The 14115-nt window shown below is 38.8% G+C and overlaps 1 long non-coding RNA gene across 1 annotated transcript; it reads left to right on the forward strand.

Moving 5' to 3' along the window:
* The first annotated feature begins 500 nt into the window (after positions 1-500).
* Positions 501-5880, forward strand: LOC134808286 (uncharacterized). Its single transcript, XR_010150913.1, has 2 exons — positions 501-597; positions 5509-5880. It is a non-coding gene; the product is annotated as an uncharacterized LOC134808286 (long non-coding RNA).
* The last annotated feature ends 8235 nt before the right edge of the window (positions 5881-14115 follow it).

Consider the following 14115-nt stretch of genomic DNA (forward strand, 5'->3'; position numbering starts at 1 on the left):
TCTCCTTTCCTCCTTTTTTTTGGGAGTGTCTATAGCAGTTATCCTGTACTTGCTCCACCATTGTGCATTTGGTGTTTGTTGAGGCAGATAATTTTTCTTTTTTAGTTTATAGCTCTTGAGATTACAAGGAACTGTACGTAAGGGGCTGTATTTGAGGAACTGTACCCAAGAAGTTCATCCATACCTGGACCTCAAGCCTCAGCCTGATGTTGTAGGTCTTGAGGGAGTGCATGAGTGTATTTTGCTGCTGTGGCTAGAGGGTGGACTGTGGTATTTTGCATTTTCCAAAACTGACCTCAGCAATATTTGTGGTCCCACATGCTCTTCTAAATTTTGTCACTTCCCAACAAGAGTTAGAGTTTATTTCCCCTCCCCCTGAACTTGGGCTGTACTTTGCACTGTTGAATAGAATGTGGTGGGAGTGAAACTATGGGACTTCCAAGGTGAGGTCATAAAAGATAGTACTGCTTCTGCCTAGCTCACTCAAGAACCCAGCCCCCATAGTGTGAGGAGGCCTAGGACAGTTACAGAAGCCATGTGTAGGTGTTCTGGCTCCAGCAAAAGTCTTATCTGACAACATCAACTACATGTTAGTGGGTGAGTATTCGTATGATTTTAGTCCCCAGACTTTGAGACACCCTAGCTGATGCTGAGGGGAGCAGAGATGAGGTATCCCCCTGAGACCTGTCCTCATAGTGTTGTTTTAGGTTACTAAGTATTGGAGTAATTTTTAAATATAGCCATAGTAACTGAAATAATTAGGTTCATAGTTTTTAGGTTTATTTTTATGTTAACTTTTGGTAATAAAATTATGTTGGCTTCGTGAAATGAATTGGGAAACATTTCATCTTTTTATTTGGTATGAAATAATTTAAATAACACTATAAATACCCGTTCTTTAAAAGTTAGGTAAAACTCAGATTTAAAGGTTTTTTTGGGTGTAATGCTATTATTACTATTGTTATTTAAAATAATGGTTACCTTTCCATTTTTTTCTTTGCTAATTAGTCATTTTGGGTCTGCTTCTTGGTTCAATTTGGATTATTTGTATTCTCTAGGAAATTGTACATTTTTCTTTATTCCTAGTCTTGCTAATATTTTTTTCCCTCTTATATTCTTAAGCAGTACCATAAAGGGTTTATTTATATTTTTAGTTAAAAAAACTCTTGGAATTATTTATCAATTCTACTACTTTTTCCCCTTATATCACCAATTACAACTGTTCATTCATCAACTCATTCACTCTTCGCTTTTCTTAAAAAAGTTCAGGTAAACATGATAATGTTTCTGCAGTTTCATTCTTCTTCATAATGAAAGGATTTAGGGGCATAAATTTTTCTCTAACTGTGGCTATTGCTGGGTTCCATACATTTTTATGTAAAGTATTTACCTTTTCAGTAGCCTCTAGAGTATTTGTAATTTTTCTCTTTGATCAAAAATTAATTTTGAAGTCATTACGATGTTTCAAGCTGTTTAAAAATTATTTGTAATATTATTGTATTATGATCAATGACTATGGCCTGTTACATGTTTACTTTGAAATATTTGTTATGGTTTACTTTGTGGAAATTTCTATAAAACTATGAGCAAATATAATTCTTTCATTAAGGAAAATAAGATTCTATACATAGGTAGAAAACAAATATTTTTTTTTTCTATATTTTACTTTAAATTCCGGGATACATATGCAGAACATGCAGGTTAGTTACATAGGTATACATGTGCCATGGTGGTTTGCTGCATCTATCAATCCATCGCGTAGGTTTTAAGCCCTGCAAGCATTAGGTATTTGTCTTGATGCTGTCCCTCCCCTCACCCCCTACTCCACGGCAGGCACTGGTGTGTGGTGTTCCCCTCCCTGTGTCCATGTGTTCTCATTGTTCAACTCCCACTTATGAGTGAGAACATGCAGTGTTTAGTTTTCTATTCCTGTGTTAGTTTGCTGAGGATGATGGCTTCCATCTTTGTATGTCCCTGCAAAGAACATGATCTCCTTCTTTTTATGGCTGCATAATATTCCATGGTGTATATGTACCACATTTTCTTTATCCAGTCTATCACTGATGGGCATTTGGGTTGGTTCCATGTCTTTGCTATTGTAAGTAGTGCTGCAGTAAACATACGTGTGCATGTGTCTTTATATTAGAATGATTTATATTCCTTTGGGTATATGCCCAGTAATAGGATTGCTGGGTCAAATGGTATTTCTGGTTCTAGATCCCCGAGGAATCGCCACGCTGTCTTCCACAATGGTTGAACTAATTTACATTCGCACCAACAGTGTAAAAGCATTCCTATTTCTCCACAGCCTTGCCAGCATCTATTGTTTCTTGGTTTTTTAATAATCACCATTCTGACTGGTGTGAGATGGTATCGCATTGTGGTTTTGATTTGCATTTCTCTAATGATAGTGATGTTGAGCTTTTTTTCATGTTTCTTGGCCACATAAATATTGTCTTTTGAGAAGTGCCTGTTCATATTCTTTGCCCACTTTTTGATAGGGTTTTTTTTTTCTTGAAATTTAAGTTCGTTGTAAATTCTGGATATTAGACATTTCTCACATGGGTAGATTGCAGAAATTTTCTTCCATTCTGTAGGTTGCCTGTTCACTCTGATGATAGTTTCTTTTGCTGTGCTAAAGCTCTTTAGCTTAATTAGATTCTATTTGTCAATTTTAGCTTTTGTTGCAATTGCTTTTGGTATTTTAGTCATTAAATCTTTGCCCACGCCTATGTCCTGAATGCTGTTGCCTAGGTTTTCTTCTAGAGTTTTTATGGTTCTGAGTTTTACATTTAAGTCTTTAAAACATCTTGAGTTAATTTTTGTATAAGGTATAAGGAAGGGGTCCAATTCCAGTTTTCTGCATGTGGCTAGCCAGTTTTCCCAACACCATTTATTAACTAGGGAATGCTTTCCCCATTGCTTGTTTTTGTCAGGTTTGTCAAAGATCAGATGGTTGTAGATCTGTGGCATTATTCCTGAGTTCTCTGTTCTGTTCTATTGGTCTATATGTCTGTTTTGGTACCAGAACCAGGCTGTTTTGGTTATTGTAGCCTTGTAGCATAGTTTAAAGTCAGGTAGCGTGATACCTCCAGCTTTGTTCTTTTTGCTTAGGATTGTCTTGGCTATATGGGCTCTTTTTTGGTTGCATATGAAACTTAAAGTAGTCTTTTCTAATTCTGTGAAGAATGTCAGTGGTAGTTTGATGGGAATAGCACTGAATCTATAAATTACTTTGGGCAGTATGGTCATTTTCATGATATTGTTTCTTTCTATCCATGAGGATAGAATGCTATTTCATTTGTTTGTGTCCTCTCTTATTTCCTTGAGCAGTGGTTTGTAGTTCTCCTTGAAGAGATTCTTTACGTTCCTTGTTAGCTGTATTCCTAGGTTTTTTTTTTTTTTGAGACAGAGTTTGCTCTGTCGCCCAGGCTGGAGTGCAGTGGCATGATCTCAGCTCACTGCAACCTCTGCCTCCTGGGTTCAAGCGATTCTTCTACCTCAGCCTCCTGAGTAGTTGGGACTGCAGGCATGCACCACCACGCCCGACTAATTTTTTGTATTTTTAGTAGAGATGGGGTTTCATCTGTTAGCCAGGATGGTCTCGAACTCCTGACCTCGTGATCTGCCTGCCTTGGCCTCCCAAAGTGCTGGGATTACAGGTGTGAGCCACTGTACCGGGACCATTCCTATGTATTTTGTTCTCTTTGTATCAATTGTGAATGGGAGTTCATTCATGATTTGGCTCTCTGCTTGTATATTGTCATATAGGAATGCTTGTGATTTTTGCACATTGATTTTGTATCCTGAGACTTTGCTGAAGTTGCTTATCAGCTTAAGGAGTTTTTGGGCTGAGATGATGGGGTTTTCTAAATATAGAATCATGTCATCTGCAAACAGAGACCATTTGACTTCCTTTCTTCCTATTTGAATACTCTTTTTTTCTTTCTCTTGCCTGATTGCCCTGGCCAGCACTTCTAATACTATGTTGAATGGGAGTGGTGAGAAAGGACATCTTTGTCTTGTGCCAGTTTTCAAAGGGAATGCTTCCAGCTTTTGCCCATTCAGTATAATGTTGGCTGTGGGTTTGCCATAAACGGCCCTTATTATTTTGAGATATGTTCCATCAATACCTAATTTATTGAGAGTTTTTAGCATGAAGCGATGTTGAATTTTATTGAAGGACTTTTCTGCATTTAATGAAATAATCATGCTCTTTTTGTCTTTAGTTCTATTTACGTGATGAATTAAGTTTATTGGTTTGTGTATGTTGAACCAGCCTTGTATCCCAGGGATAAAGCTGACTTGATCATTGTAGATAAGCTTTTTGATATGCTGCTGGCTTTGGTTTGCCAGTATTTTATTGAGTACATTTCACATCAATCTTCATCAGGGATATTAGCCTGAAGTTTTCTTTCTTTGTTGTGTTTCTGCCAGGTTTTGGTATCAAGATGATGCTGGCCTCATAAATTGAGTTAGGGAGGAGTCCCTCTTTTTCTTTTGTTTGGAATAGTTTCAGCAGAAATGGTACCAGCTCCTCTTTGTACTTCTGATAGAATTTGGCTGTGAATCTATCTAGTCCTGGTCTTTTTTTAGTTGGTAGGCTATTAACTAGTGCCTCAATTTCAGAACTTGATATTGGTCTACTCAAGGATTCGACTTCTTCCTGGTTTAGTCTTGGGAGGGTGTATGTGTCCTAGAATTTATTCATTTCTTCTAGAACTTCTAGTTTCTTCGTGTAGAGGTGTTTATAGTATTCTGTGATGGTAGTTTGTATTTCTGTGGAGTCAATGGTGATATCTCCTTTATCATTTTTTTCTTGTGCCTATTTGACTATTCTCTCTTTTTTCTTCATTAATCTAGCTAGCAGTCTATTTTGTTAATTTTTTTTTTTAAAAAACCAGCTCCTGGATTCGTTGATTTTTTTTTGAAGGTTTTTTTCATGTATCTGTCTCCTTCAGTTCTGCTCTGATCTTAGTTATTTCTTGTCTTCTGCTAGATTTTTTGTTTGCTCTTGCTTCCCTAGTTCTTTTAATTGCGATGTTAGGGTATCGATTTGAGATCTTTCTAGCTTTCTGATGTGGGCATTTAGTGCTAAAATTTCTGTCTTAACACTGCTTTAGCTGTGTTCCAGAGATTCTGGTACATTGTCTCTTTATTCTCATTGATTTCAAAGAACTTCTTGATTTCTGCCTTAATTTTATTATTTACCCAAGAGTCATTCAGGAGCAGGTTGTTCAGTTTGCATGTAATTGTGTGATTTTGTGTGAGTTTCTTAATCCTGAGTTCTAATTTGATTGCACTGTGGTCTGAGACACTGAAAAACAAATCTTTGAAATAAAACTTCAGTAGATGGATTTAAGGAGAGTCACTATGGAGACCTGTGACTATGGAGTGTCACTATAGGTTGGAAAAATTAGGAGGAAGAAATATCTAAAAACTAAGAAGAAATACATACAGAGAAGTAAATTATGATGAAGATATTTGACTCAAGATTCTTTTCCATAGCCTTTCCTTGAAATTGCGGGAGCCTGTGCATCATCAAAATAATGGCATAAACCAAGGAAGAAGAAAACAAAATTGAGGAAATGGGATCCAACACAAAAGAGAGACAACAGGATTAATTGAGTGTTGCTGAAAAGCCACAGCCTGTAAATAATGCAGTTCGAACTGAAATAGACCAGGAGGCTCAAGGAGAGACTTCTTCAAGAAGATAAAATCGATAGAATGCCTAAGGAGTTTGAGTGCATTGAGAATAGATTCATATCAGTTCTGGAGAACTGGGTGGATACATTAATGTTAAGTACATAGAAAAGTTAAAAATGAAAAAAATTCTCAATTCTAGGGAAAATAATCATAGTAAACTACATGTTTTAGTTACCAATAGTGTTTACGTAGTCAATATAAACAATGGGCATTGATATAAATAATGTATGTTGATCTGCTATAACAAGGTAAAATGCTATTGGGGAAACAAGATAACCTGTGTGTGTGTGTGTATGTTTGTTGAAATTATTGCTTTTATATGGAAAAGATTTAAATTATTAGCTTCTGCAATAAATAATATAGATAATAATGCCTATAACTAAAGTTAGTAACAGTATAAGACTATAACAATGTTATTTAGGAATTTGGGGCAAATACCAAAAACCAGCAAAAAGAGTTGAAAACAATTCAGGGAGTGAGAAATTTGAAGTGTGGGGGGATCTAATTTTTTCATATCTAACCTTGTAGAAGTTTTAAATGATGCACATGTGTAACTCTGCTAAAAATAGCCCCCTAAATTATAAATAAAAGGAAATCATGGGAGAAGACAGACCAAGAGGTGTAATATTAGGAGTTCTAGGAGGTTAAAAAAAAAAGAAAATGTGAGAGAAAGTAGTATGATTATATTAGAAGAAACCTACATCTGCAACTTGAAGAGTGCCCCAGTCTCTCTAATCCAAGCTTTATTTAGGATGGATGAGGAAAAAAAGGTAATAGGCATATTCCTATAAAATTTTCAGACTCCAAAGATAATGATAAAATCTTACAGGGTCCAGATAGAAAAAAAACGTTACTTGGAAAGGACAAATAATCAAACATACATTACGTTTCCTGTGTGCACTTCTAGAGACTGGAATGTGGTGGGGTAATGGTAGTAGACCAGAAGATTACACCCATGAATCTTAGGCTAGGCTAAGCTAAGCTATCAGTTACCTCATAGGGAGAAAGATGTTTGCAGATGTGTGAGAATTCAGAGATTAGAGAAGTCTTGAGAAAATATACCAGTCAACAAAAGGGCTTGAACAGTGACTCTAGGATATGAGAAGATAATGAAGGGAAATAGTGGTAAGCAATAATCTTGGCAGTATACACGATTTTCTTTTTTTTTTTCATTATACTTTAAGTTCTAGGGTACATGTGCACAACGTGCAGGTTTGTTACATATGTATACATGCGCCATGTTGGTGTGCTGCACCCAATAACTCGTCATTTAACATTAGCTATATCTCCTAATGCTATCCCTCCCCCCTCCCCCCACCCCACGACAGGCCCCGGTGTGTGATGTTCCCCTTCCTGTGTCCATGTGTTCTCATTGTTCAATTCCCACCTGTGAGTGAGAACATGCGGTGTTTGGTTTTTGGTCCTTGCGATAGTTTGCTGAGAATGATGGTTTCCAGCTTCATCCATGTCCCTACAAAGGACATGAACTCATCATTTTTTATGGCTGCATAATATTCCATGGTGTATATGTGCCACATTTTCTTAATCCAGTCTATCGTTGTTGGACATTTGGGTTGGTTCCAAGTCTTTGCTATTGTGAATAGCGCCGCAAGAAACATACATGTGCATGTGTCTTTATAGCAGCATGATTTCTAATCCTTTGGATATATACCCAGTAATGGGATGGCTGGGTCAAATAGTATTTCTAGTTCTAGATCCCTGAGGAATCACCACACTGTCTTCCACAATGGTTGAACTAGTTTACAGTCCCACCAACAGTGTAAAAGTGTTCCTATTTCTTCACATCCTCTCCAGCACCTGTTGTTTCCTGACTTTTTAATGATCGCCATTTTAACTGGTGTGAGATGGTATCTCATTGTGGTTTTCATTTGCATTTCTCTGATGGCCAGTGATGATGAGCATTTTTTCATGTGTTTGTTGGCTGCATAAATGTCTTCTTTTGAGAAGTGTCTGTTCATATCCTTCTCCCACTTTTTGGTGGGGCTGTTTGTTTTTTTCTTGTAAATTTGTTTGAGTTCATTATAGATTCTGGATATTAGCCCTTTGTCAGATGAGTAGATTGCAAAAATTTTCTCCCATTCTGTAGGTTGCCTGCTCACTCTGATGGTAGTTTCTTTTGCTGTGCAGAAGCTCTTTAGTTTAATTAGATCCCATTTGTCAATTTTGGCTTTTGTTGCCATTGCTTTTGGTATTTTAGACATGAAGTCCTTGCCCATGGCTATGTCCTGAATGGTATTGCCTAGGTTTTCTTCTAGGGTTTTTATGGTTTTAGGTCTAACATTTAAGTCTTTAATCCATCTTAAGTTAATTTTTGTATAAGGTGTAAGGAAGGGATCCAGTTTCAGCTGTTTACATATGGCTAGCCAGTTTTGCCAGCACCATTTATTAAATAGGGAATCCTTTCCCCATTTCTTGTTTTTCTCAGGTTTGTCAAAGATCGGATGGTCGTAGATGTGTGGTATTATTTCTGAGGGCTCTGTTCTGTTCCGTTGGTTTATATCTGTTTTGGTATCAGTACCATGTTTTGAAAAGATCAACAAAATTGATAGACCGCTAGCAAGACTAATAAAGAAGAAAAGAGAGAAGAATCAAATAGATGCAATAAAAAATGATAAAAGGGATATCACCACTGATCCCACAGAAATACAAACTACCATCAGAGAATACTATAAACACCTGTACTCAAATAAAGTAGAAAATCTAGAAGAAATGGATAAATTCCTGGACACATACACCCTCCCAAGACTAAACCAGGAAGAAGTTGAATCTCTGAATAGAGCAATAAAAGGCTCTGAAATTGAGGCAATAGTTAATAGCTTACCAACCAAAAAAGTCCAGGACCAAACGGATTCATAGCCGAATTCTACCAGAGGTACAAGGAGGAGCTGGTACCATTCCTTCTGAAACTATTCCAATCAATAGGAAAAGAGGGAATCCTCCCTAACTCATTTTATGAGGCCAGCATCATCCTGATACTAAAGCCTGGCAGAGACATAACAAAAAAAGAGAATTTTAGACCAATATCCCTGATGAACATCGATGCAAAAATCCTCAATAAAATACTGGCAAACCGAATCCAGCAGGACATCAAAAAGCTTATCCACCATGATCAAGTGGGCTTCATCCCTGGGATGCAAGGCTGGTTCAACATACGCAAATCAATAAACATAATCCAGCATATAAACAGAACCAAAGACAAAAACCACATGATTATCTCAATAGATGCAGAAAAGGCCTTTGACAAAATTCAACAGCCTTCATGCTAAAAACTCTCAATAAATTAGGTATTGATGGGACATATCTCAAAATAATAAGAGCTATTTATGACAAACCCACAGCCAATATCATACTGAATGGACAAAAACTGGAAGCATTCCCTTTGAAAACTGGCACAAGACAGGGATGCCCTCTCTCACCACTCCTATTCAACATAGTGTTGGAAGTTCTGGCCAGGGCAATCAGGCAGAAGGAAATAAAGGGTATTGAATTAGGAAAAGAGGAAGTCAAATTGTCCCAATTTGCAGAAGACATGATTGTATATCTAGAAAACCCCATTGTCTCAGCCCAAAAATCTCCTTAAGCTGATAAGCAACTTCAGCAAAGTCTCAGGATACAAAATCAATGTGCAAAAATCACAAGCATTCTTATACACCAACAACAGACAAACAGAGAGCCAAATCATGAGTGAACTCCCATTCACAGTTGCTTCAAAGAGAATAAAATACCTAGGAATCCAACTTACAAGGGACGTGAAGGACCTCTTCAAGGAGAACTACAAACCACTGCTCAACGAAATAAGAGGATACAAACAAATGGAAGAACATTCCATGCTCATGGGTAGGAAGAATCAATATCGTGAAAATGGCTATACTGCCCAAGGTAATTTATCAATTCAATGCCATCCCCATCAAGCTACCAATGACTTTCTTCACAGAATTGGAAAATCTACTTTAAAGTTCATATGGAACCAAAAAAGAGCCCGCATCGCCAAGTCAATCCTAAGCCAAAAGAACAAAGCTGGAGGCATCACGCTACCTGACTTCAAACTATACTACAAAGCTACGGTAACCACAATCTTCAATCTCAGTGGTTAATGACCAACTGTTGGCAAATGTTTTCTGTAAATTTTAAAGAAGTTTTCTTTTTTTCTCCTCCGGCTTTGAATTGGAAATCTTTCAAACACATATAACATTTGAAAGACTGTTACGTAGTTTCACCAATTTCTCTTGTGGAATTTCTCTTCTAATTCAGGTATACTCTTTGGAGATGGCTCATTCCAGAGCAGGAGGGATAGAAAGTAAGCCTGCATTTTTTTTTACTTGCCAGAAAGTAAGGAAATGCTCAAAGACAAATGGACACATGTCAAAAGGGCAGAGAGCACATGCAGGAGATTGATTGGAGAGTACTTTTCATAAGATCACCTGTAAGGGAGCGAGCAAAGCAGCACTGGCAGAGGAAGTTGAGTTGTGATGCAGTTCATCTTGTGCACATGGAGAGTTCTGGACCTAGGATGACCCTTCAGAGTGTTCTGAATTGGGTCAATTGAGCTGGGCCCTTATACCCAACATGGACCAGTCATTTGAAGTGGGCTTCCCCTAGAGAGGGGACATACCCTTGGGTGAGGAAGCTCCTTTCATAGAAGGCAATTCCTGGAGAGATGCCAGTTGTGAGCTCCCACATGCAACATTCTTGCAGCTGGGGAAGAGTGCATTGGTACTAAAGTAAGTCCTGGACAGTACACCCGAGCAATCCCTACCATCGTTCACTTGCTTCATGGAATATATTCACCCCATCTGGGAACAAACTCTAGTATTCTGATTGGTCTCTTTTTCTGGAAATACAGAGGAGAGTAAGTAGGATTTATTCCAGTCTCTTTCATTACACCTTGTCTTCAGGCCACAACTAATACTCATTGTCTCCTTCTGCTACTGATTCTAGATTTCCCCTTACCCTTGACTAACGCCTCTACTGATCTAAGCCACTTACCTTGTGGGTCCCTGAGGCCCTTGTTACCACACTTTCCTGAGGCTGTGACTGTAGAATTTGTTCATTTCCTATCAAAATTGGGCAAAGGAGTATGAAGAGATACCCTTCATTTATACCCTTCATATGGCAAACATAATGTGTTCATTACCTGGGTGATAAAAATATGCTTCCTCATACTCACCATGTGGCAGAAGCTCCACTTTTTCCTGATGATCAAGGTCTATTAGCCCTACATAGATGGTGACTCCTTTTCTTGCCCTCTGGTCTCTTGGCCCAAAATGTATGAAATGACCAGGTGGCAGTTGCAGCTTAAAGTTTAACGGGCTGTGTCCACTGATGGGACCAGGACCTCTAGATTAATTGAACCTAGCATTCAGGGATGAGAAATAAAAATGAAAATTGCTAAGTGGGTCATTGGGAATGACAGCAAGTGGGGCCATTCCTGCTGCTCCCCTTAGTTTCCTGTCTGCATTTTACCTATTGCAGATGCAGTCACTATGTAATGTTTTTTGATTTCAGGTATAACCTCATCCTGGAGCAGGGCACCCTATCGTCAGATGGTATCATCTTTAAGGGGTTGTCTCAGCCATGCCTTTAGAATTACCTTTCATTGCTTGTCATGCTGGAAGCTTCTGAATGTTGCATTTTGTGATAGAAACAGTGGGTACCATGGTCATGTGCTCACATCTCCTTTGCGGTAAAGAAAAGGATCACTCATTAACATCCACCAGATAACATTCTCCATGAAAGCACCAAATAAGTAAGTATACAAAATACTAACCAATTGAAATTATCCAGCTTCTGTCATTGGCCCCCTTAGTGCTGGCATAATGGGCAAAGCAGCCATGGTGACAGGGATGGAGGCTATGCCCGGGCCCAAAAGTATGAGTTCTCTCTCACCAAAGCTGAACTAGCTACTGCTGTGCTCACACCGTGGTCATATGCTCACATCTCCTTTGCTGTAAAGACAGTCCCTTGGTCCAAGACAATGTTATGTGGAATATGGTTAAAGTGAACCAGAAACATAAGTTCTCAGGTAGTGGTTCTGGCTAAGGGTCTGCAGGCAGAAAGGTCAAATCCATGTTGTAATATATGTTGATTCTTGTCAAAGTGATTTATTTCCACTTTCAGAGTGGAGAGGGTCCAGTGTAATCCATTTACCAACAACTGTCTCATTGATTTCTTTGAGGGAATGTGCTATATTGGGGGCTCAGCTTTGTGTCTGTTACTGGTAGGTTAGATAATCTGTAGTAGCATAGCAGTAGCTAGTTCAGCCTTGGTGAGAGAGAGCCCATACTGTTGGGCCCATGCATAGCCTCCATCCCTGTTACCGTGGCTGCTTTGTCCTAAATTATACTAGCACTAAGACGGCCAATGACAGAAACTGGATAATTTCAGTTGGTTAGTATTCTGTATACTTACTTGTTTAGTGCCTTCTTCATGCAGAATGTTCTCTGGTGGGTGTTAATGAGTCACCCAAAGATCTTCACACTTTATGTTTACCCCCCTAGGTCCATTCTCATGCCCCTTTTCCAGGAAAACCAATTAAGAGACTTGGCAATCTTTTAGATGAGAGTCGAGGCCCTGAGCTAGCAGAGCGGCAGTGAGAATATAAATAAACAATGATATATGAGTGGAATTTTAAGTTAGGCTTGTGACATTTTGGAGACCTTAAAGTTCCTAATCTGATTGATTAGGAAGATCAGAAGTTTGTTTGTTTGTTTGTTTGTTTGTTTGAGATGGAGTCTTGCTTTGTCACCTAGACTGGAGTGCAATGGCGCAATCTCAGCTTACTGGAGCCTCCGCCTCCTGGGTTCAAGTGATTCTCCTGTCTCAGCCTAATGAGTAGCTGGGATTACAGGTGCTCACCACCATGCCTGGCTAATTTTTTTGTGTTTTTAGTGGAGATGGGGTTTCACATTTTGGCCAGGCTAGTCTTGAACTCCTGACCTCAAGTGATCCACCTGCTTTGGCCTCCCAAAGTGCTGGGATTACAAGCATGAGCCACAGCGCCTGGCCAATTTATTTATTTTTAATTTCTCATTTATTTTTAATTTGGATAGGAGAACCTTATTTCTCAGAAAGGGTTGTAGCCTACAAGGTGGCCATTCTGACAGGCTAGGAAGTGTAGCCTCCGGCCAGAAGCCATAAACAGATACTTCAAGGGAGGGGCAAAGAGCAGGAATTTTTGCTGAGCAGGATGGCCAAATATACATATTTATTAAGTTATAGGAGGAGTCATAAGTATTTATGAAAGGAGAAACATGTGCATGCACAATTGAGCTTCATACTCCTTCACGGGTCCCATGTACAAAAAATGGCAGTGTTAGCGTGATCTGAGGGTGGAATTGTCAGTCCTCTGATGCCAAAAGGTGAAGCAGAGGACATTAAAACCCTTACGTACATTCTTCGTAGATTGGCCAGAACCACTCCATGGTCATTGATCTCTTATCGGGTGAAAAGGAGGGGAAGCATCAGGCTATTGGTTGATATCAGTGGTGTAGTCTTTTGAAAGGGCTGGTTTCTGCTAAGCCCTTAGGGAAGAAAGGCTAATTATGGTTAGCAAGGTAGCGAGCATAACAACATGTGTCTGACCTCTCCATCCCATCAAGACTGAGAACTCAGTTTTCAAGGTTACTCTGGGGTTCCTTTGGCCAAGAAATGGTCTGTTTAATCAATTGAAGGGGCTTAGAATTTTATTTTTAGTTTACATTCTCTCCCATTTGGCCAAGACCTGCCAGACTTTTCTTTTGTCCCATATCATTGCTGGGGTGATGTGGCTACCTGCTGCAGGTCCATCCTGCCCCTCAGTGGGACCCTTGTGACAGAGGGACTTAGAGCCAAAAGACTTACAGCCAACTAAACATTTTATGCCAGATGAGAATGGAGGTGGGCAGGTAACCATCAACACTTAAAACCTTTTAAGCAACATAAGAGCCAAAAACCAAAGCCAAAAAGTAAGGTTATAAAAGTCACTTACCAGTTCTATGCACTGAGCTACTACAATCTTGGTGTTAGTTACAGACTTGTAGCCGTTAGCTATATAAAACATAAGCATTTTGCTAAAACCATTTTAAGCTAAGGAATTTAGAGATTTTGTTGTTCTGCAATGCCTTTTGCAATCTCTTAAGTAATTTATCTTAAGGTGGCTGAAAAATTTCTTATTATATCATTATTTGTGTGAACCCCGTAACTGGGAACAACTATATTGAGAAGGCTTTGTCACCAGGTGTCTTGATATTCTCTTAGTAATTCTCATTTACTTCTATGGAAAGCAGGAAATTCTTTATGGTTGGTTGGATGGAAAGGGACCACAAGATGGCTCAGGAGGAAAAGTCTCTCAAAAATTTGCCAGCTCTTTAGGCAATCTGTGTGCCTGTCCTTGATTTGGAGAGTCTGAAC

The sequence above is a fragment of the Pan troglodytes genome, chromosome 15, assembly GCF_028858775.2.
Source record: "Pan troglodytes isolate AG18354 chromosome 15, NHGRI_mPanTro3-v2.0_pri, whole genome shotgun sequence".
NCBI lineage: Eukaryota > Metazoa > Chordata > Mammalia > Primates > Hominidae > Pan > Pan troglodytes.